Source organism: Trachemys scripta, chromosome 2 (genome assembly GCF_013100865.1).
Source record: "Trachemys scripta elegans isolate TJP31775 chromosome 2, CAS_Tse_1.0, whole genome shotgun sequence".
Lineage (NCBI taxonomy): Eukaryota > Metazoa > Chordata > Testudines > Emydidae > Trachemys > Trachemys scripta.
The window spans coordinates 274,457,099-274,476,971 of record NC_048299.1 but is presented as its reverse complement, the minus strand read 5'-3'; the positions used below and the strand labels follow the sequence as shown (position 1 = coordinate 274,476,971).

Below are 19,873 nucleotides of genomic sequence, written 5' to 3'. Positions count from 1 at the left end.
TTGGGACGGGGGTGGGGGGTAATAGGTGCCTATATAAGAAAAAGCCCCAAATATCGGGACTGTCCCTATACAATCGGAGCAGCTGGTCATCCTAGCAACAGCAGAACTAGCCATCTTGCAGTTATACTAGCCCACCTGCCCCACACTCCTTCTTTGCCCCCTCCTCGCCTCTTACCCCCTCCTCATCTCCTTCTCTTACCCCACCCCCTTCCTTCCCCTCTTGCCTCTCCCCATCTCCTCTTACCCCCAACCCCTCTTCTCCTCCCCCTTTCTCCCTATGGCCCCTCCCCCTTTCCCCTGGCCCCTCCCCTTCCCCCTCCTATCTCTTACCCCTCCCCCTGGCCCCTCCCCTTTCCCCTCCTATCTCTTACCCCTCCCCCTGGCCCCTCCCCTTTGTCCCCTCTAACTTCCCCAGTCGCCTCCCCCCCTTCTTCTCCCCCTCAGTCCCCTTAGAGCATCACAGCCCTTCTGACACCTCCCATTGGCTCTGCCGGCACACACGTGACACCATTTGTAAAAGGGCGGGGGCAAGCCCTTGACCAAGCGCCTCCGAGCGGCAGGGAAGGGGGCGGGGCGGGGCGATGAGCGTGCCTGCGTGCGTGCGAGCGAGCGCGCCGAGGGGCGCGCGACGGAGCAGTGGAGGGGTGGTGTCTCGTGCGCGGGTGCGCGCCGGCCCCGGGGGAGCTCAGAGCCAGCGCGTGCGGCGCGCGACGGCCGGCGGCGGGAGTGCACGAGCGGCTGCTACTGCTGCGCCCTTGCCGAGGGGGAGGGGTCAGTGCGCGGCAGGCAGGTGAGTGTGCGGGACGAGGCGCGGCGGGGGCAGCCCGGGGCGGGGCGGTGCCAGCTCCAGCCCCAGCTGAAAAAAGGGGAGGGGGGGGGGGGGGGGAGACCATGACTTCCCCCGGCTCGGGAGGACCCCGTGTGTGGGGCACGCTGGGAGTTTGGGGGGGGGCATCTCCCTTGCCCTGGGGCTGAGCCCGCCCCCGTGCGTGCGGGTCGCTGAGCGCCCAGGGTGGAGGGCGCTGGGGATGAGTCTGCCCCCTCCCACACACTCCCCGCTTCCGGGCTGCCCTGGAGGGTGGCATGCACAGGATGCTCTGGAGTGGGGCACTCTGGAGCTGGGTGCAGCTCCTGCAGATGGGGATGCCCCCCGTATATGATGTCCTGGAGCTGGCCGAATGCTCCTTCTTCTTAGTGCATCCTTAGGTGGTAGAGATTGTGCCTTACAGTCTGGAGGAGGGTGCTGACGGGGTTAAGTCCCCTGGGTAGGATGTGCCAATATTTGGTTGGGAGAAGAGCATCGTGCACTTGGAGAAAGTCAGTGGGGGTACAGCCATACAAACTATGATGCCTAGCGACACTTTCAACAAACAAAGCATAGAAATAAATGGTCCGTGTTCAGAATGGGGAGAGGTAAATCACAGAGCAGTCCAGGGATCTGTACTGGGACTACTGCTCTTCAGCGTATTCATAGATGATCTGGAAAAAGGAGTAAACAGGGAGGTGGCAAAGTTTGCAGACAATATGAAATTACTCAAGATAGTTAAGTCCAAAGCTGACTGCAAAGAGTTACAAAAGGATCTCACAAAACTGGGCAACAAAATGGCAGATTAAATTCAGTGCTGATAAGTGCGAATTAATGCACATTGGAAAACTATACATACAAAATGATGGGGTCTAAATTAGCTGTTACCACTCAAGAAAAAGATCTTGAAGTCATCATAGGTAGTTCTCTAAACACATCAACTCAATGCACAGTGGTAGGCAAAAAAAGCTAACAGAACATTAGGAACCATTAGGAAAGAGAGAGATAAAAAGACAAGTATCAGAGGGGTAGCCGAGTTAGTCTGAATCTGTAAAAAGTAACTGAGGGTCCTGTGGCACCTTTAAGACTAACAGAAGTATTGGGAGCATAAGCTTTCATGGGTAAGAACCTCACTTCTTCAGATGCAAGTAATGGAAATCTTCAGAGGCAGGTATAAATCAGTATAGAGATAACGAGGTTAGTTCAATCAGGGAGGGTGAGGTGCTCTGCTAGCAGTTGAGGTGTGAACACCAAGGGAGGAGAAACTGCTTCTGTAGTTGGATAGCCATTCACAGTCTTTGTTTAATCCTGATCTGATGGTGTCAAATTTGCAAATGAACTGGAGCTCAGCAGTTTCTCTTTGGAGTCTGGTCCTGAAGTTTTTTTTGCTGTAAGATGGTTACCTTTACATCTGCTATTGTGTGGCCAGGGAGGTTGAAGTGTTCTACAGGTTTTTGTATATTACCATTCCTGATATCTGACTTGTGTCCATTTATCCTCTTGCGTAGTGACTGTCCAGTTTGGCCAATGTACATAGCAGAAGGGCATTGCTGGCATATGATGGCATATATAACATTGGAGGACGTGCAGGTGAATGAGCCGGTGATGTTGTAGCTGATCTGGTTAGGTCCTGTGATGGTGTTGCTGGTGTAGATATGTGGGCAGAGTTGGCATCGAGGTTTGTTGCATGGGTTGGTTCCTGAGTTAGAGTTGTTATGGTGCGGTGCATGGTTGCTGGTGAGAATATGCTTAAGGTTGGCAGGTTGTCTGTGGGCGAGGACTGGTCTGCCTCCCAAGGTCTGTGAAAGTGAGGGATCATTGTCCAGGATGGGTTGTAGATCACTGATGATGCATTGGAGAGGTTTAAGCTGAGGACTGTAGGTGATGGCCAGTGGAGTTCTGTTGGTTTCTTTTTTGGGCCTGTCTTGTAGCAGGAGGCTTCTGGGTACATGTCTGGCTCTGTTGATTTGTTTCTTTATTTCCTTGTGTGGGTATCGTAGTTGTGAGAATGCTTGGTGAAGATCTTGTAGGTGTTGGTCTCTGTCTGAGGGGTTGGAGCAGATGCGATTGTACCTCAGTGCTTGGCTGTAGACGATGGATCGTGTGGTGTGACCGGGGTGGAAGCTGGAGGCATGAAGGTAGGCGTAGCGGTCGGTGGGTTTTCGGTATAGGGTGGTGTTAATGTGGCCATCGCTTATTTGTACAGTGGTGTCTGGTGTCTAGATAAAAAGACAGAAAATATCATCATGCCGCTATATATATCCATGCTATGCCCACACCTTGAACGCTCTGCAGTTCTGGTCGCTCCATCTCAAAAAAGAATGGGAAAACGTTCAGAGAAGGGCAACAAAAATTATTAGGGGTGTGGAACAGCTTCCATATGAGGAGAGATTAAAAAGGTTGGGACCATGTTTCTTAAAAAAGAGACGACTAAGGGGGGATATTGAGGTCTGTAAAATCACGAATGGACTGGAGAAAGTGACTAAGGAATGTTATTTACCTGTTCAGGTAACACAAGAACCAGCGATCCCCTGACGAAATTAATAGGCAGCAGGTTTAAAACAAACAAAAGGAAGTAATTCTTCATACAACGCACAGTCAACCTGTAGAAGTTGTTGCTAGGGGATGTTGTGAAGGCTAAAAGTATAACTGAGTTTAAAAAAAAGAATAAGATAAGTTCAGGGAGGAAAGGCCCATCAATGGCTATTAGCCAAGATGGTCAAGGATGCAATTCCGTGCTCTGGATTGTCCCTAAGCCTCTAATTGCCAGATGCTGGGACTGGACAACAGCGGATGGATTACTCAATAATTGCCCTGTTCTGTTCATTCCCTTTGAAACATCTGACATTGGCCACTGTTGGAAGATAGGATACTGGGCTAGATGGTCTGACCTAATATGTCTGTTCTCATGTTCTTATGTGTGTATATGTGGTGGTATACATTTGTTGCAATGTGCATGAGGACTCTGAGATCTGAAGCAGCGGAAGTAATAGGTGCTGCATGGCAAAAGTGGTAGTGGCCACACAGAACAGGCATGGTTCTAGATACTTGAGTATATTTGATTGCCTTTTTCCTTGCCATGTGTTTCAGCTTTAAGTAAATAAAAACTAGGTTGGTGAAAGTCCCCAGCATCTCTCAGTTGCCACCCAATTAAAATTATGAAAATGTGTGTTTAAATGGTTAGACTCATAATAGTTCTTTGGCCAGGTATACACTTCAAACTTACATTGGTATAGCTACATCGCTGAGGGGTGGGAAAAATCCAGGAGAGCTTCTGCTGTCAACATAGCTACTGCCTCTCGCAGAGATGGATTAACTACACCAGCGGGAGAAGCTCTCCTGTCGGTAAAAGTGCTTCGCTGTATGTGTAAACAAGCTTTCAGTTTCCCTCTCAGGCTATGTATTTAACTCAAATTATTGCAGACTATTTGTATTGGATGATCTGAATCTGGAAAATGGCAGAGGGCTATGGTCTAGTCCAGGGGTCGGCAACCTTTCAGAAGCGGTGTGCCGAGTCGTCATTTATTCACTCTAATGTAAGGTTTTGCATGCCAGTAATACATTTTAACGTTTTTAGAAGGTCTCTTTCTAGAAGTTTATAATATATAACTAAACTACTGTTGTATGTAAAGTAAATAAGGTTTTTAAAATGTTTAAGAAGCATCATTTAAAATTAAATTAAAATACAGAGCCCCCCGGACGGGTGGCCAGGACCCGGGCAGTGAGTGTGCCACTGAAAATCAGCTCATGTGCCGCCTTTGGCACGCGTGCCATAGGTTGCCTACCCCAGGTCTAGTCAGTGGATGGGTTCTGGGCTGAAATCAGGAGTCCTGAGTTCTGTTCTCAGTGCTTTGGGGGCAGTGACTGTGTCTTGCGGAATGTGCATGCACACGTGTAGTGTCTTGCACAATAGGGCTCATGGGGCAGTGATCTCATTTGAGCCCTCTAGGCCAGGGGTGGCCAACCTGAGCCTGAGAAGGAGACAGAATTTACCGATGTACATTGCCGAAGAGCCACAGTAATATGTCAGCAGCTCCCCTGCTCCCAGTGTCTTCCACCCACCGGCAGCCCCGATCAGCACCTTAACCTCCTTCCCCGCACCTCCTGATCAGCTGTTTCGTGGTGTGCAGGAGGCTGGAGGGGGGAGGGGAGGAGCGAGGACACGGCAGGCTCAGGGGAGGAGGCAGAAAGGGGTGGAGTAGGGGGCAGGACCTGTGGCAGAGCCAGGGGTTGAGCAGTGAGCAACCCCGGCACATTGGAAAGTTGGTGCCTGTAGCTCCAGCCCTGGAGTCCCTGTACAAGGAGCCGCATATTAACTTCTGAAGGGCCGCATGGGGCTCTGGAGCCACAGGTTGGCCACCCCCGCTCTAGGCATTAGTGTGATATTGTTAATAAAAAACAACCCCTTCTTCATGTGACCGTCATTTTGGGGCTTAGATTAAAAAATACCAATATTCAGCCAGACAGACCCTTTTGAGACACTAGCTCTGGATGCTGGTGTCTTATTCCAAAATGTGTGTGGTGTACATCTTATACAACCAGTATTACTAATCCCAGCAATTAGTCTAAATCTTGGGTTTTATGTTACTGCCAGCTTCTAACGAATTCAATTATAACTTTATCTGCCCACTCAGAGGAACTGAGATTTAAGCCGAATGAATGGATTTTTTTTGTGTGCGCATCCTTCTTGGTAAACTTGTTCAGCAAGAATACGAGCCTTAGGCTCTGTCCACACTACGGATGTTTGCCAGCACAGCTGTGACGGTGAGGGGTGTGAGCCTATCCCTGACTGACATAGCTGTGCCAGCAGAAGCCCTAATTGTAGTGGCTAGTATAGCCCTATAGGGATGCACGTGGAGTTACTGATGGCCATGGAAAGAAACAAACCACAAGTCAATGGAAGTTGATACCTTGTGTATCTAACCAACTCGTTTCATAAGATCCCCTACTTTGCACCAGACTGGATTTAAAGGCACCCTGATTTGTGTCATGTTTGTGCTATATTCTACAACAGTTGGAATTAAACTCAGAACTGGGAGATTTTACGGATTTGGGACTCTAGCTCGTGTTTCACAAATGCTTAATACAGGTGTATTTGCCTGTTCTCCACTTTAGCAATTCTTGGCAGCACCTAGCAGTACATCAAAATTGTCATTGTGTTCCAGTGTTAAGCAATGGAGAGGAATGTGGTAATTCACTCTCTTCTGAGCTACTGTTTGAGGCGGTCTGCTGGCAATTCAGGAAGGCAGGGCTGCATCAAGCTAAATTTGGTAGGTTTGCTTCTCAACCATAAGGATTAGAAGTGTCATTAGAAATAAAATTTTAAATTCTGGAGCACAACTGCAGGCTAATAGGTGCTTAATCACTTGGCTTCAAACATAGGTGTCTTTCCCTAGCTTTACTCTGTGCCTGCAAAGTTAAAACTTTATTTGTTTTCACATGCTTATTATTTTGTGAAATTCTCAGTTGGGACCAACTGAAATTTCTTATTCTTGGTCTCAGCATAGAAGAGAGAGGGATATATATAATAATTTTTTTTTTGAAAGTTAGAGGGAAAGTCCCGTTAGATATTTTACTAGCAACAGTGTGTGGGTGAAACACAGCATTTCAAGACCCTTTACTCATCAGTAACTGAAACAGGTGATCAAAAAAAACCTCCAGAGTAGCACTTGTTGAGGAGTTGGCCCTTGGTAGCATTGGAGGGGGAAATTTAAACACTCGTAAAGAGAGATGATTGAAAAATCACTTGTGGGCCTGGGCACCTGGCATCTTTGAACAATTCCCAATGAAGGTCTACCTCCTTTGCTTCCAAGGATGCAGGATCTCTGGGGTGACTGCTGCTGCTGCTAGCGTAGCTTGCGGGAAGGAGTGTGTAAATGTTTCATTAGAACGCACACAGCACAGTCATCCCAATGATGCAAGTGTTGATCCTTGTACAAAGCCACACCATTTTAAAGTGATTTAGTTAAACTGGTGCAACCTCTGTGTGGACATTCAAGAATGTAAACCTTGTTTATATTGACTTAGTTTAAAGGGGTCCCTTACCAAAATTCAGATCGAGTATCCACACAGAATGGAGCTGGATGTATGTGTGTGACTTAAAAAAATACTTTTAGTTAAACCGGTCCAACTTTGTGTGTAGACAGGAACTGAAGTCTGCTTTGTTCGGTTGCTGCTGCCCTCCTCCACTGCTTTCCCAGGTGTGCTGCTGCTGTTCTGTTAACCCAGTCTTGCAAAACAAAAAAATAAAAAAAGGCTCCAGCTAAATCAGCTCAACAGCAAAGCTGTGAACTCGTCCCACTGCCACCCTGTTCATGTTTGTGAGGTGTGATCTTCAGAGCCTTGTTGTGACTGTTTAAATGCTAGCATACGTGAGTGGATTCTCTTTCTCACAGGGCTTGTCTTCACTATTATTCTTTGTATTACCCTAGAGTCTGGGACCCCATTGAGCTAGGCACTGAACAAATGTAGAACAAGAAGACCGTCCCTTCCCCAAAGAGATTACAATCTAACGGCTAGTCTACACTGGCAGTGCTAAAGCGCTGCCTCGTGTGGTCGCGGTGCAGCGCCGGGAGAGAGCTCTCCCAGCTCTCTAAAAACACCCACCTCCACAAGAGGTGTAGCTCCCAGCGCTGGTGCCCTGTCTACACTGGTGCTCTACAGCGCTGAAACTTGCTGCGCTCAGAGGGGTGTTTTTTTCACACCCCTGAGCGAGAAAGCTGCAGCGCTGTAAATTGCTAGTGTAGACAAACCCTAAGTATAAGTAGGGCCCTACCAAATTCACAGCCATGAAAAATGTATCATGGACTGTGAAATCAGACCCTCCTCCCCCGTGAAATCTAGGGTATGTGTGGGAGGGGCAGGGCTAGGGGTGCCCCTGCTGGGGGCACCTACTGTGCCTGGGTTCCAAAAGTTGAGGAACTTGAGTTATAATTTGAGAACAGCCCCTAACTCAGTGGTGCCCAAATTTTTCGTGTCCTCTCCACCAGTAATGGAATCGATCCATGCTCCTCCTCCATTACCGCACAGCCTAGGCTTCCTCCACAGCAGAGCTGGGGCTGAAGGCGGAACTGGGGATGGGGGGAGAGGCTAGAGGCGGAGCTGGCCTGGGGCCGAAGAGGGAATGAGGGCAGAGCTGGGCAGAGGGTGGAGTGGAGCTGTGGCTGGGGGGCAGAGCAGGGCTTGGGGGCGCTCCCTCCCTGTCCCCTGTGGGACATACCACACGCCCCCCCCCCCAACGTTCCTCTGTGTCTCCGTCGGGGAACACCTCACAGTTTGGGGACCACTGCCCTGACTCAAGTCCTGTCCGCACTCAAAGTGGACTGATCTATTCACTGGGTGAGAGAGAATTCCTAGAGCAGCTCAACTTACTGCATTACAAAGAACCCTGGTGTATGCCCCCAGAAATCTTAGTGCCACGCATGAGTGAGTGCAGAGAAGTGTGGACATAGCAACTTGAAAGCTTTTTCACAATGTGGCTGCTCTCACTCAGGTTAGGATTAAATTTAAATGTAGATAACTCACGTGAACTCTGTGAAGATGTACCCTCAAATAAAAGAAGGCCATTAGGGGTCAGATTCAGTGCTAAGTGAAGCCAAAGGAAAGGCCTCCATTTACTTCAGTGGGAGGTGGTTTGGGTCCCAAGTGTAGAATACCTATCTGCACACAGAGTTACGGTTATATATTTAAATACAAGTCATGCAACGGGAGACAGCTCTTAGAAACGAGACTAAGCCATGTTACTCTCCTGAAGACAATGCAAAAAAAAAAAAAGAAAAGAAAGAAATCTTTACCATCTAACCAGTCACGTTTAGGGCAGTGTATACACAGCTCCCGGCAACTTCAGTTACATGTGCATATTTCTTCTTTTTATTCTAGGCAATGCCACCTATTGGTGATGCCCCATGTTACCTTCTGCTATAGAAAAAATAAGCTGCCATGGGATAAAAGGGAAGGTCCTTTCATGGATTGAGAACTGGTTAAAAGACAGGGAACAAAGGGTAGGAATAAATGGTAAATTCTCAGAATGGAGAGGGGTAACTAGTGGTGTTCCCCAAGGGACAGTCCTCGGACCGATCCTATTCAACTTGTTCATAAATGATCTGGAGAAAGGGATAAACAGTGAGGTGGCAAAGTTTGCAGATGATACTAAACTGCTCAAGATAGTTAAGTCCAAAGCAGACTGTGAAGAACTTCAAAAAGATCTCACAAAACTAAGTGACTGGGCAACAAAATGGCAAATGAAATTTAATGTGGATAAATGTAAAGTAATGCACATTGGAAAAAATAACCCCAACTATACATACAATATGATGGGGGCTAATTTAGCTACAACAAGTCAGGAAAAAGATCTTGGAGTCCTCGTGGATAGTTCTCTGAAAATGTCCACGCAGTGTGCAGAGGCGGTCAAAAAAGCAAACAGGATGTTAGGAATCATTAAAAAGGGGATAGAGAATAAGACTGAGAATATATTATTGCCCTTATATAAATCGATGGTACGCCCTCATCTCAAATACTGCATACAGATGTGGTGGTCTCATCTCAAAAAAGATATACTGGCACTAGAAAAGGTTCAGAAAAGGGCAACTAAAATGATTAGGGGTTTGGAACGGGTCCCATATGAGGAGAGATTAAAGAGGCTAGGACTCTTCAGCTTGGAAAAGAGGAGACTAAGGGGGGATATGATAGAGGTATATAAAATCATGAGTGATGTGGAGAAAGTGGATAAGGAAAAGTTATTTACTTATTCCCATAATACAAGAACTAGGGGTCATCAAATGAAATTAATAGGCAGCAGGTTTAAAACAAATACAAGGAAGTTCTTCTTCACGCAGTGCGCAGTCAACTTGTGGAACTCCTTACCTGAGAAGGTTGTGAAGGCTAGGACTAGAACAGAGTTTAAAAGAGAACTGGATAAATTCATGGTGGTTAAGTCCATTAATGGCTATTAGCCAGGACGGGTAAGGAATGGTGTCCCTAGCCTCTGTCTGTCAGAGGATGGAGATTGATGGCAGGAGAGAGATCACTTGATCATTGCCTGTTAGGTTCACTCCCTCTGGGGCACCTGGCATTGGCCACTGTCGGTAGACAGGATACTGGGCTAGATGGACCAAAGGTCTGACCCGGTACGGCCTTTCTTATGTTCTTATGTAGAATTAATTACACCTGAGAGGAAGCATGAGTAAATGCAGATCTAGGAACCAGCTGGTGCTTTGAGAAAAGGTAACAGCCCTCTGATTAATCAGCCATCCACTGAGAAGATAATTGGGCCCATACCTGAGCAAGGACTGCTAAAGAAGGTTCTCCCCGCTTCACCCCAGCAAACTCAATAAATTCAATTTAATTACTTAGTGAGATTTTGTTACTTCCACAACGTTTAAAAATGTCCCTGGCACATGGCTGTTAATTAGGTAATGTAACAGCTCCCAAGAAACACTCATTGTTTAAGTAATTCTTATACAGCGTAAGCAAAAAATTCTTTATTGTTGTATGTTCTAGTAGTTAAAAATTTCTAGGTTGCTTCCAGCAGAAAAGAAATCAATAATAGCAGTAATGAAGTTTGACTACAGAGCTCATTATAAGTTAATACGTTTAAAAAAAAAATTGAGTGCAGGGGAACCATGGTTAAAAATTGGGCTTTAAGTCAGATGCCTCTTGTTTAACCATGTTCTAACACCTTAAGGTTGTGTGTTCTTAAGTCAAATCTGAGTGAAAGCAAGGCAATTTCGTAATTACCAGATCGTGTTAGACTATGAAGACCCTAGGGTTTACCTTGGACTTGCTAACTTGTGTGAAAACTGCAAACTGCTTTGTCTTCACTAGAGTTTAGAATGCACCTCTCTTTTTAAGGATTTGCCTACATCAACAATTAGACTACAGCAACCCCGGGCTAGCCTGCAGCTGTCTAATTCTCCCTGTGCACCTTGCTGACATGCATTAACAGCCTGTTGAATGCTTTGCTCTGATCCTCTTTTTGGAAGGGGACTAGCTCACAGTGCATTAACGAACTGTTAACACGCATTAGCAGGGTACATGCAGTTACACCACAGCAAGCTAGTGTAGGGTAAATTCACACCCCAGCTTACTGTAGTCTGTGGTTCCTGTAGACAAGCCCTATGCTTTCTGTTGTCAGTTTCTTTCCCAACCAGCTCTGTGGAGGACAAAGTGGGTGGCATTTCTTTTTTTTTTTTTTCCTTCCCCTTCCTTTTGCTGCTGCTTCCTCTATGCTCTGTTCCGCTCCCCTTGTTGAATTCTCCTTCTTACCTCTTTCCCTAAAAATAGCTGCAACAGCAGCAGTTTGCAAACCTCAGGGGGAGAGGGCCAGTGAGCTCTTACTGTCCTCAGAAAGACAGTGGTGATCTTAACTAGCTGAAGGATCTGAGTAGTGTCAGAGCACATTGTCCTTCCTTGCCCTGTGAACATGCTCATCTTCTGCCCCACACTGGAACACGGAACCCTGCTGCACTCAGTTCTAGAGTCTGGCAGAGTCTAAAGCTGTTATTCCCCTGGAACTGCTGGGACAAGGAAGATGAAGTGCTGAGTAGGGCTGGAACAATAGGCCCTTGGTCAGAAAAATGAGGAGGCTGGCTAAACGGAAATTAAACGGAACAATCAACAGTGAAATGCCTGCAAACTGCATGGAGATTATTTAAAAACACTATAATAGAGGCTAGACTAAATGTACACTCCGAATAAAAAAAATAAAAACAAGGATTAAAAAAAAAAAAAAAAAAAAGCCACCATGGCTAAATAGCAGAGTAAAAGAGGCAATTAGAGGCAAAAAGGCATGTTTTAAAAATTGGAAGTCAAATCCTCCTGAGAAGAATAGAAAGGAACATAAACTCTGGCAAGTCAAGTGTAATAAGGCATGTGAAAAAAAGAATCTGAAGAGCAACTAGCAAAAGACACAAAAACCAATGGCAAAAAAATTAAGTACATCAGAAGAGGAAGCCTGACAAACAATGAGTAGGGCCACTGGACGATCGAGGTGCTAAAGGAACGTTCAAGGAAGACAAGGCCATTGTGGAGAATCTAAATGAATTCTTGGCATCAGTCTTCATTACAGAGGGTGTGAGGGAGATTCCCACACCAGAGCCATTCTTATGTGACAAATCTGAAGAACTGTCCCAGAGTGAGGTGTCAATAAGAGGAGGTTTTGAAAGAAATTGATAAATTGTTAAACTGTAATAAGTCAGCAGGACCATATAGTATTCTCCCAAGAGTTCTGAAGGAACTCAAATGTGAATTTACAGAACTACTAACTGTAGTATGTAACCTGTCACTTAAATCAGCCTCTGTACCAGATGACAGGAGGATAGCTAATGTAATGTAGATTAAAAAAAAAAAAAAAGGCTCCAGAGGTGATCATGGCAATTACAGGCTGGTAAACCTAACTTTAGTATCAGGCAGATTGGTTGAAACTATAGTAAAGAACAGAATTACCAGACACATAGATGAACACAGTATATTGAGGAAGAGTCAACACAGCTTTTGCAAAGAGAAATCATACCTCACCAATCTATTAGAATTCACTGAAGGTGTCAACAATGGATATAATGTACTTGGACTTTCAGAAAGCCTTTGAGAAGATCTCACACCAAAGATGGCATAAAAAGTAGGAGACTGCTAATAAAATTTGCAGATGACACAAAGTTGGGAGTTATTACCAATATGAAGGAGGACCGGAATATCATACAAGGAGATACGGAGGACCTTGAAAACTGGAGTAATAGAAATGGGATGAAATTTAGTAGTGCAAATTGCAAGGTCATGCACTTAGAGACTATAAACAAATTTTTTTGCCATTAGCTGGGGATGTATCAGTTGGAAGCGACAGAGGAGGAGAAAAACTTGGGTGTATTGGTCAATTATAGGATGACTATGAGCTGCCAATGTGATGAGGCCATGAAAAAGGCTAATACGATCCTAGGATGCATCAGGTGAGGTATTTCCTGTAGAGATAGGGAAGTGTTATTGCCATTATACAAGGCACTGGTGAGACCTTATCTGGAACACTGTGTGCAGTTCTGGTCTCCCATGTTTAAGAAGGATGAATTCAAACTGGAACAGATGCAGAGAAGGGCTACTAGGCTGATCAGAGGAATGGAAAACCTACCTTATGAGAGGAGACTCAATGAGCTTGGCTTGTTTAGCCTAACCAAAAGAAGGTTGAGGGGAGATATGATTGCTCTCTATAAGTACATCACAGGGATAAGTACCAGGGAGGGAGAGGAGGTATTTAAGTAAAGTGCCAATGTGGACATAAGAACAAATGGATGTAAACTGGCCATCAACAAGTTTAGGCTTGAAATTAGACAAAGGTTTCTAACCATCAGAGGAGTGAAGTTCCGGAACATCTTTCAAAGTGGAGCAATGGGGGCAAAAAACCTAACTGGCTTCAAAACTGAGCTTGATAAGTTTATGGAGGGCGTGGTATGATGACATTGCCTACAATGGCACATAGCCGATCTGCGACTGCTAGTAGCAAAAATTCGGAATGGCCGGAGATGATGCACTAGATGGGGAGGGCTCTGAGTTACTACAGAGAATTCTTTCCCAGGTGTCTGGCTGGCAGGTCTTGCTGGCATGTTCAGGGTTCAGCTGATTGCCATATTTGGGGTTGGGAAGGAATCTCCCCCCCGGGTCAGATTGGCAGAGACCCTGGGGGTTTTTCGCTTTCTCTGCGGCATGGGCCACTTGCAGATTTAAACCAGAATAAATGGTGGCGTCTCTGTAATTTGAAGTCTTTAAATCATGATTTGAGGATGTCAGTAACTCAGCCAGAGGTTGGGGGTTTATTACACGAGGAGGTGGGTGAGTTTCTGTCGCCTGCAGTGTGCAGGAGGTCACGATGGTCCCTTCTGGCCTTAAAGTCTATGAGTCTGAGGTCCTCTCGTGGATCAGTTATTGCTCAAAAGATAGGAAACAAAGGGTAGGAATAAATGGGCAGCTTTCACAATGGAAAGTGGTAAATAGTTGGGTCCCCTAAGGATCTGTATTGGGACCTGTGTGGTTCAACATATCCATAGGTGATCTGGAAAAAAGGGTAAACAGTTAAGAGGCAAAGTTTGCAGATGATATAAAATTACTCAGAATAGTTAAATCCTAAAAACTGCAAAGAATTACAAAAAAAAGAACAGGAGTACTTGTGGCACCTTAGAGACTAACAAATTTATTAGAGCATAAGCTTTCGTGGACTGGATCTCACTAAGCTGGGTTAAATTAGCTGTTACCACTCAAGAAAGAGATCTTGGAGTCACTGTGGATAGTTCTCTGAAAACATCCTCTCAATATGCAGCGTCAGTCAAAAAAACCCCAAATAGAATGTTAAGAGCCATTAGGAAAGGGATAGATAAATATATAGGAAAGGGATATATAAATTCATGGTAACCACACAGCTTGAATACTGTGGGCAGATCTGGTCATCCCATGTCAAAAAAGATACCTTGGAATTGGAAAAGGTACAGAGAAGGGCAACAAAAATGATTAGGGGTAGGAACTGCTTCCATATGAGGAGTGGTTAAAAAGACTGGGCCTTTGTCTATGGCCTGGTCCCCACTAAGCCCCCACTTCGGACTAAGGTACGCAAATTCAGCTATGTTAATAAAGTAGCTGAATTCGAAGTACCTTAGTCCGAACTTACCGCGGGTCCAGATGCGGCAGGAAGGCTCCCCCGTCGATGCCGCGTACTCCTCTTGGCGAGCTGGAGTACCGGCGTCGACGGCGAGCACTTCCGGGATCGATTTATCGCGTCTTAACCAGACGCGATAAATCGATCCCAGAACATCGATTGCCTGCCGCCGGACCCTCCGGTAAGTGAAGCCGTACCCTAAGGTACAGAATTACTTCGGTATAACTACGTTGCTCAGGGATGTGAATAATCCGCACCTTTGAGTGACCATAGTTATACTGACTTCTGTGCTGGTGTAGACAGCGTTATGTCAGCGGGACGGCTTTTTAACTGAACTGACGGGAGACGCTCTCTTCCATCAGCTTAGAGCGTCCTCATTAAAGTGCTACAATGGCACAGCTGTGCCAATGCAGCATTTGAAGTGTAGAACTACCCTTGGACTGTTCAGCTTAGAAAAGAGATGACGAAGGATACGGTAGGGGTCTATAAAATCATGAATGGGGTGGAGAAAGGGACTAAGGAAGTGTCATTTACTCCTTCTCATAACACAAGAACGAGGTATCATCCAATTAAATTAATAGCCAGCAGGTTTAAAACAAACAAAATGGAGTATTTCACAGCAGGCACAGTCAGCCTGTGGAACTCATTGCCAAGAGACGTGAAGTCCAAAAAGTATAATTGCTTTCAAAAAAGAACTAGATACTTTCATGGAGGATGGGTCTATCAATGACTATTAGACAAGATGCTCAGGGATGCAACTCCATGATCTGAATGTCCCTAAACCTCTGACTGCCAGAAACTGGGATTGGACAACAGGGGATGGATCACTTGATAATTGCTCTGTTCTGTTCATTCCCTCTGAAGCATCTGACACTAGCCACTATCTCAAGATGTGATACTGGGCTAGATGGGCCATTGGTCTGACCCAGTATAGCCATCTTATGTGCTTATGTAAGGGGGGAGGGATAGCTCAGTGGTTTGAGCATTGGCCTGCTAAACCCAGGGTTGTGAGTTCAATCCTTGAGGGGGCCACTAAGGGATCTGGGGCAAAAATCAGTACTTGGTCCTGCTACTGAAGGCAGGGGGCTGGACTCAATGATCTTTCAGGGTCCCTTCCAGTTCTATGAGATAGGTATATCTCCAATGCTGCTCTTAGCATGGCTGTTGTGGGCATCTAGGAGTTACTTCTCAAGTGAATGGAGTTTTGAGTGCTTTTGCAGATTGTTTTTCAACCATTCAGTCCGGGGTGGTGGTTCTAGTCATTTCCACTTCCTGGGAATAAGCCAAGAATAGCAGTTCTTCTAAGATCTTCCATACGGTGCTATTACAGCTTTCTGCAGCTCATGCGTGTTTATAAAATGGCTCCACAATGAAAAAATGTAAAATCTTAAACACATCTGTTTGGATCCAGCCTCTACTAGACTAGATGAGAGACTAGCAGCTAACTGTGTCAAACAGGTGAGCAAACTTTTTGGCAATGAATCATTGAATCTTGAGAAAAAATCCACTTCCCTGTGGTGAGAAACTTTCAGCTGAACTTGATGGCTCTCTCCTGGGAATCTAAGAACTCACTAAAAACATGTGAATAATGTTCATCTCTAATGGCTGTGATGATAGACTTCAAAACGTGACTGGTGTGTAAACCAATGCAGTGCTTTCTGAATCTGCCAGGAGATGGCTTCAGTGCCGCTGCTGATGCTCATATCTCTGGCCAGTTTCTTCTCTGCTGCAACCTGGCAGTCTTTTCAGAGGTCAGTGCCCCTTCTGAGACTCCTGCCAGCATCTGGGTCAGTTTCGTGTTGCTGGTGTCTGGGAAATTCCAGAGCGGGGAGTGGAGCTTTTCACAAAGGATCACAATCTAAAAGAGACTTCGGGATGCAGAGAACAATGGAAGCTCTCCCATCTCCACAGCACCCTAGTGGCTCTGGAATGGGTGGCAAATACTGAGTGGTTTTTAATCCCTTCCAAGATCTAGAGAGGGGTGGCAAGAAAGGCCTCAAACTTTTCAGATACCAGTGAGCCAGAGGTTGCTAGGAGAGACAAGAGCTGCTGAACAGCATCTATATAGGAATCTCAGCACCTGCCTCAGCTGAAGGAGGGGGAGTGGAGGAATTCTGTGTTGGGTGTAATCCTGGAGAGTGTAAGTTTTGTCTGGCTGTTAATTATCTGGTTAATATACTCAAGTAATGGCATTGTGCTGTATATCACCCTGACACAGGATCAGGTCTAGACACTGCTGAAAAATAGACACTTGAAATCAAATACTAAGTCCGGTGCGTAGGCTTGGCCGGGGCAGATCTTGCTGGTGGGGCAGAATTCAGAGGGGTCTGTTTGTGTTCACACTCTGGAAGCAATTGCGTTGCTTACTGTGCTAATTAACCCTCATTGAAGTGTGTGACTAGGAGGTGTGGATGTGTACAAGGGCGGGCGTGTGTGAAGAAGGCTCAATAGATTAGGACTTGTTTACACTTGAAAATTAATGTAGATTTAGGCCTTGGCTACACTCGCAGATTCACAGCGCTGCCGCGAGCTCTCTCGCAGCGCTGCAAGTACTCCACCTCTCCGAGGGGAGTAGCTTGCAGCGCTGCAGGCGCTGATTACACTGGCGCTTTACAGCGCTACACTCGCTGTGCTTTTTGTGTTTTTTCACACCCCTGAGCGCAGCAAGTGCAGCGCTGTGAATTGCCAGTGTAGCCAAGGCCTAAGGTAGGGTGTGAATTTAAAGCACTGTGGCTGTTCCTGGATAACTCCATGTGTGGACTCTTATTCCAGAGCAAGTGTCCACATATGATGTTAATCGGGAACAATTCCATATGTAGACAAGCCCTTAGGGAAGTGAAGTATTTGGGAGCAATCAAGAGGACAATATGGAGAAGGAAGGCTAGAACACAATGTGGGGTTAGAGGGAAGGAAACCATGACTGTGGCATGCATGTTTCAAATTGTGAACTCCTTTTGTATTAGGACCTTCTTCATTTTTGTAATATGTGCTGAGCATGTTTAAACTTTCCGTAGGCCGCTTATTTTATTGCACTGAAGACAGTGCCTGCCCAAGAAAGTGTCTCTCAACCACTTACTCACGCCTATCAAACAACGGATTTTCTGTAAAACCATGAATGGCATGGAGAATCTGAATAGGGAGGTGTTATTTACCCCTTCACGTAGTGCAAGAACCAGGGGTCATCCAATGAAATTAATAGGCAGCAGGTTTAAGTACTTCTTCACACAACATGCTTGTTGCCAGGGGACGTTGTGAAGGCCAAAAGTGTAACTGGATTAAAAAAATAATTAGACAAATTCACAGAGGATCGATCCATTCGTGGCCATTAGCTAAGATGGTCAGGGATGCAACTCCCATGCTCTGGGGCTCCCTAAATCTCTGACCACCAGAAGTTGGAGCTGGATGAGGGGATTCCCAGGAGAGAGCCGTCCAGTTCACCTGGAAGTTTCTCACCACAGGGACTTTTAATTGCCCTGTTCTGTTCATTCCCTGTGAAGCATCTGGTGCGGGTCCCTGTCAGAAGACGGGATACTGGGCTAGGTGGATCATTGGTCTGACCCTATATGGCTGTTTCTTGTGTTCTTCCATATATGTGGTGAGCCTGACTGTGGGCGGGGCTGGGGCTTTCCAGTGGAACAGACTTTTTGAGTGGGATGCTGCTCTGAGTTGATGCGGGGGAGAGGGTCGGGAAGGTGACCATTGCTGCTTGGAAGCAGGCTATGCAGAAGGGACTCTGCCCAACCTGAAACGCTGACAAACCCCAGGCTCTCAGATTGGGTGAGAGCAGACTAAGGTGTGTCATGAGACTTTAATCTCGCAAAGATCTGTTATTCTCGAGTGCTTTCAAGACTGAAGTGACTGTGGCAAATGAGGTCTTTTCCCAAGCCTGTTTCTTGCTTCTTGCCATATTGTCCAGAAGGAGATAACCCAGAAGCCCAGAGCGCCTGCAGTTTGGGCAGAAAACTTGTCGGGGAGGGGAGGAGGGATTGGGAGGTCTGAGGCCGTTGTTTCAAGGTCTAGGGCAGCTGGAATGTGGAGTCCCATGCCACAAGGTGGGAGAGTCAGTCTGAGCCTGGGAGTGTGGCCCTGTAGACCCAGAGCTAGAAACAGAGACAGCTCAACTCAGACCCACTTGTTGTGGAAGCATGTGGGACCCAGCGGCTGGGGACTGTGCAGAGGGGCGCTGGGCCAAGGTGTTACAGAAACATTGACTGGAGTCAATGCAAAAGAAAAGAGGCCATGTTCGCCTACAGAAAAGAAGAGAGTAAAACTGGAGCAAAGCCAGCAGGGGTTTTACAGGAACAAGGGAAAATCTGTGCATGCACTTAAAGAGTGATTATCGAATAGAAAACTGATTTTAGATTATTGTTAAATACAGTGCTCAGTAAACAAGACAGTTTCTTATTCCTCTAAATTGCAGGTTTCAGGGATTTGATTGGGGGTAGTGGCAGCAAAGGAATCTCTCAACCTGACTAATAGACTTCATTCTCAAGCTAGTAGTGCTGGTAGAACTTCTGTATATCCACTTGCATACAATGGCACCATCTAACTGATCATTCAGTAGGGCAGTCTGTGTAGAGAATTACCAAGTGGCTAATCACAGTGGTGGGATTGTGAGGGTTTTTTTAAGTTTATATCTTGGGGCTTGTCTTCACTGCAGAGTTAACTCTAGTCCTGTCCACACACAAACGCTTACCTTGAGTGTTGGTGGTGCTTTTTACTCGAGTTGGCTGGCTCCTCGGGTGTAGATAGACTTGGACGCCTTAGATTTTTATCAGTAAATGTCATTTTAACCTTACGCACGCACAGACGAAAAAATATTTCCATCGGCGATAATCGAAATATATGGATAGGCAAAGTAAGAAGAATGCTGCTTGAGAATCCGTCAGAGTTTGATTTAAGGATATTTACTTTGTGTATTTTGACACATGATGCCGACTGTGTGTTTTAACTGTTATAAAGCTTTAGTTGAGAGTCTCAATGTCTACTGTCATTAAATAATTTCTGACCCCTTTCCCTTGTCTGCCCCCCCCAATTTCCCACAACTATGAAAATTGAAATAGATAAAAATAAAAAAAAGCTTAAAATAAACACAAGTATTATCTGTTGAAATGAGTAACCACCCCTCCACCTCCGAATTCTTCTAAGCGTAGCTATAGGCTACAGATCAATTTAGCACAACTCATCAGCAGTTAAGCTGCTCAGAGTGGTGATGTTGAGTGTTATTTCATAGTGTGGTCGCATTCACTCAGGCCTTGGCTACACTGACGCTGTACAGCGTTGTAACTTGCTGCGCTCAGGGGTGTGAAAACCCCCCCCCTGAGCGCAGCGAGTACAGCGCTGTAAAGCGTCAGTGTAATCAGTGCCTGCAGCGCTGCACGCTCGCTCGCAGCGCTGCAAGCTACTCCCCTCGGAGAGGTGGAGTACATTCAGCGCTG

The 19,873-nt window shown here is 46.1% G+C and overlaps 1 protein-coding gene across 1 annotated transcript in view; it reads left to right on the top strand.

Annotated features, from left to right (window-relative positions):
* The first annotated feature begins 651 nt into the window (after positions 1 to 651).
* Positions 652 to 19,873, top strand: part of PTP4A3 (protein tyrosine phosphatase 4A3) — a 175,615-nt gene continuing 156,393 nt past the window's right edge. Inside the window, exon 1 of the mRNA XM_034763693.1 lies at positions 652 to 790. The gene's annotated coding sequence lies outside the window, so the exon portion shown is untranslated. The remainder of the gene's footprint in view (positions 791 to 19,873) is intronic.